General features: G+C 55.4%; 1 long non-coding RNA gene across 1 annotated transcript; it reads left to right on the top strand.

The window, feature by feature from the left end:
• Positions 1-2,022: 2,022 nt before the first annotated feature.
• On the top strand, positions 2,023-4,153 carry LOC118004925. The gene is made up of 2 exons (XR_004677738.1): positions 2,023-2,118; positions 3,910-4,153. It is a non-coding gene; the product is annotated as an uncharacterized LOC118004925 (long non-coding RNA).
• The last annotated feature ends 331 nt before the right edge of the window (positions 4,154-4,484 follow it).

Below are 4,484 nucleotides of genomic sequence, written 5' to 3'. Positions count from 1 at the left end.
CTCCCAGGCCCCATACACATGTCCCTCCCTCTGGAGGTCTTGGGAGGGGAGGCAGCATCCGTCGATGGAGGAGAAACAAGGACAGAGTGGCCTGGGGGACCCTGCCCCCAGCTGCCGGCCGCCCCCTGGAGACACCAGCGTTCCTGGGGGCCATGCAGGCTCTGCTCACACTGCCAATGGGAAGGTGACGGAGGAAGACAGAACGAGACAGGGCTTGGGAGTTAGCACGGTAGCCGGCATTAAAACTTCAGCAGGAAGTTGGAAGACTCAAGTTGGAGAAATCTAGAAAGTCAGGCAAAAAGACAAGTGAGAACTGGGAGAGGAGGGAGAAAAAACAGAGGAACAGTTCAAGAATCCCAGAGAGAGCAGAGGGGAAATGGAGAGAAGTTGTCCAAGAAATCATAGTAGGGGGTAGCCAGGAGCCCGCAGCTTGTCCTGGGAAGACAAGTTTGTGGAGCTGGGACTCCCGAGTGCTTCCAGGCCATATTCCGAACGATCAGGAAAAAGAAGGCCTGGGTTCCAGGGGAAAGGGATGGCTGACCCCAAGGTCTGAGTCGAGTGGGAGGAAGAATCAAGATGTTTCAGGCCAGCGAGGTCTTCACCAATCAGCTCAGCGTCCTGCAGGATGCTCCCCAGCAAGACGAGGGAGGACACAGCACACAGGTGCTGGCCCGGGGAGGCGAGTGGACTGGGATGGTGCCGAGCTGTGTGCAGGGGGTCTGGAGGGTGCGGCTGGGGGACCGGTGAGCCTTTGGCCGTGGCCAGCCAGCCATGAGGAGCCAAGACTACTGCCAATTCCAAAAGGAGGCTGTTTGACAACAAGCAGATTAGGAGTCAGAAGAGAGAGGGGAACCGGGGCTCCACGAGTTAGGATGTGCACATGCTAGCCTGTTGGGTGTCTGTAGGGATTGGGCAGGAATGGCCCTGTGGTGGCGCACTTTAGGGAGCCTGGGTGGCTCAGTCGGTGAAGTGACTGCCTTCGGCTCAGATCATGATCCCAGGTCCTGCTTCTCCCTCTCCCTCTGCTGCAGCTCCCCCTGCTTGTGTTCCCTCTCTCTGTCAAATAAATAAAATCTTTTTTTTTTTAAGATTTTATTTATTTATTTGACAGAGAGAGACACAGCGAGAGAGGAAACACAAGCAGAGGGAGTGGGAGAGGGAGAAGCAGGCTTCCCGCCGAGCAGGGAGCCCGACGTGGGGCTCGATCCCAGGACCCTGGGATCATGACCTTAACGGAAGGCAGACGCTTAATGACTGAGCCACCCAGGCGCCCCAGGACCACAGTTTTTGTGTGTGTTTTTTTTTAAGATTTTACTTATTTATTTGACAGAGAGAGACACAGTGAGAGAGGGAACACAAGCAGGGGGAGTGGGAGAGGGGGAAGCAGGCTTCCCGCGGAGCAGGGAGCCCGATGCGGGGCTCGATCCCAGGACCCTGGGACCATGACCTGAGGCGAAGGCAGACGCTTAATGACTGAGCCACCCAGGCGCCCCCCAAAAATAAAATTTTTTGAAAAAACTAAAAAGATCTGTAAACCAGTGGCCGATGAGCAGTTTGCACACTGACGTATTTGGGAGGCAGAAGGTGGTGTCCGTGGTGTGGTTGGAAGCACGCCAGAAACCGGATGGAGTGAGGGATGGGCAGAGGTGGACGATGCCGCAGGTAAAAGGTGGGTGGCCAGCCTGGTGGGGGCCGTGCTGGGCACTGTGTGTGTCTGGCTGCATCCCTGGCCCCCACTATGTGATTCCCGGAGCCACCAGCACCCCACCCCTGCACTTTTCTGTGGTCTTAGCCAATTACCACAAACTGGGTGGCTTTGAACACCAATGTATTCTCTCCAAGTCCTGGGGCCCAAAAGTCCTAGGTCAAGGTATGGCTGGACCGTTGGCTCTCTGAAGACTCCAGGGAGGGTCCTTCCTGCCTCTCCCAGCTCCTGCGTGGCTGGCCATCCTTGGCGTCCCTTGGCTGTGGGCACATCGCCCTGATGTGCGTCCGCAATCACGCAGCTTCTCCCTGTGCGTCTGCATCCACATCTCTTATCTCATGAGGGTTCAGGACCGCCCTACTCCAGTGTGACCTCATCTTAACTAATCACATCTGCCAAGACCCTATTTCCAAGTAAGCTCCCATTCCCAGGTTGAGGGGTTGGGACATGGACAGTCTTTTCTGGGGAGACACAGTGCAACCCACAATACCTCCCCAGGCAGGACGACCAAAACCGTCCTCGGACAGAGTCCCTGGGTGCTGAGAACCGCTTACCCTTCCATGCCAACCCGTGTGTGGCTGGTGCAGGTGGTTCGCGGACGATGGTCATTGTCTGATCTGGCCGACTCTGCTCTGCATCGGAGATCCCTCTGGTAGAGTGCTGGGATAACGTGGAGGCAGGGGACGGTGCTGGGAGGTGGTGTGGGCCCTGAGCGGCCTTCCCGAGGCCGGGTGGCGGCACCTGGGCTGCACTTGTCTGTTTGCTGCATTTCAGAACCTTCCATGATAAAAAAAAAAACAACAAAAAAGTATTTTTAAGTTTTAAAAACTGTCCTTTGAGAGATGCATTTAGAGATGTCTGTAAATGAAAACAGCATGAAAGTCCCACGAGGTGGGGTGGGCCCCGGAAGTCGGCTTTCCCTTCTCTCTACTTTGACCTGCAGGAGGTGCTTGGGAACGTGAGGGAACTCGTGACGGGACCCCTGCTGGAGCTGCCCGGGGGCTGGGAGGGCTGGTGACAAACCCCTGGGAGGCAGGGGTGCCAGGAACAGCCCCAGCAGCCCCACCTGCCGTGAACCCAGAGAACTGAAAATGGACTGAAGCAGACACAGCCCCGTGTTCACCGAAGCCTGAACGTGTAGACGACCCAGGCGTCCATCTGTGGGTCCACGGATACTCACACAGTCCCCCACACGCCAGAGCATCACTGGGCCGCAGGCAGGAGCGAGGCGCCCATATGCACGGCCCCGGGGACAGACTCCGAGCCCATGATGCTCAGGGAGGGACCCAGACACAGACAGCCACACGGGGTGTGAGTCCATGTGGGTGACACGTCCAGAACAGGCTCATCCGCGGACGGGAAGGGGGCTTGTGGGGGCCGGCGGCTGGGGAGCAAGAAGGATAAAAAGCAGCATGAAGGAAAATGCCAAAAGAAACCAACAAAACCAGCAAAAGAGGGTCTGCTCTGGGTTGCATGAGGCTGGGCATGGTTATTTTCCCTCAGGAGGATTTTAGTGATAGTTCACCTCTTTGTTTTTAACTTTTTTTTTTTTTTTTGAACAGTTCTTCAAACGTTGGGGAAATGCTGTAATAGCAGAAACGCTGTGGTGGGGCTCCAGGGGCGCCGGCGGGGGGAGCCCGGGTGTGTGCTCAGCGCTGCCCGAGCTGGGGGGCAGCGGCGCCCTCCTCCTCCGTGGGCACATTTTGAAAGAATAAGAAATAGTCAAGGGGAAAAAATGGCCAAAGAATAATATAAAACCACAGAACCGTCTTCCCTGGACAGTTTCTATTTTCCGCCTTGTCGCTTATCAGAATGTGTGCTGGGGGCAGTTTGGGGGTGGATCCAAGTTAAACTTTGCAAATCAGATGCTGTTGAGACAGTTTACACGCAACGAAACACAGCTTTCCCCCCTCCCCAAGTGTTGATTTGAATTCCAGTTAGCTAACAGACAGTGTTCTATTAGTTTCAGAAAACACACCTGTTTTTACTGTCCGACTGACTGATCAGCTCTGCTTGCCCAGGTCGACACCCCGGAAAGCTGTGTCCGCCCCTTGCTGTTGGGCCTCCCCACGCCGCCGGCCGCTGGGAGCATCTTTGCCTCTTCTGCAGTTTCACGTTAACGGACTTGCTTTGCGCTGTCTCCCCGTGGCACGTTTCTCGAACTCAGCCTAAGTTAATGTTTGTCTTTTTTTTTTTTTTTAAAGATTCCTGGCCAGGCAGCTGCACGTCCACACTGCGGGCCACCTGCTCTCCCCACAGCCATCTGGGGGACCCTCAGGCTCCTTCCCAACTGTCCGAGGAATGGGATCTCTGCACACACTTCAGGTTCCCTAAGACCCTGAAATTTTCTTACTGTTAAAACTGAGAGAGAATTCGTGTGCATCACATGTTTGGTCTTTTAAAGTAGACTGTTGAATGGTTTTTAGTAAATTTGAGAATTTGTGCGATCATCACGACTGTTGGTCTTAGAACATTATCGTTACCCAAACAAGACACCCCATCCCATGGGCAGCAACCCCCCCAGCCCTGGAGCCCCCAGCGCCCGCAAACCCACTTTGTCTCTGTGGATTGACCTCTCCTGACCTTTCATGTCCATGGGTTCGCACTCTGGCTGTGTGAGGGCTCCCCAGAGAAACAGGACCAGTAGGATCTAAGGAGAGATCTCCAAGGGGAGACAAGGGGACTGGGTCCCATGCTTAGGGAGCCAAGCCGCAGAACCAGGAAGGCCCAGGGCATGACTCAGTCCAGGAGCACGGTCGGCTCAGCTCTGGGACAGGAG

The sequence above is a fragment of the Mirounga leonina genome, unplaced genomic scaffold, assembly GCF_011800145.1.
Source record: "Mirounga leonina isolate KUSES-001 unplaced genomic scaffold, KU_Mleo_1.0 Mir_94, whole genome shotgun sequence".
Lineage (NCBI taxonomy): Eukaryota > Metazoa > Chordata > Mammalia > Carnivora > Phocidae > Mirounga > Mirounga leonina.
This window is presented reverse-complemented; position numbering and strand designations above follow the sequence as displayed.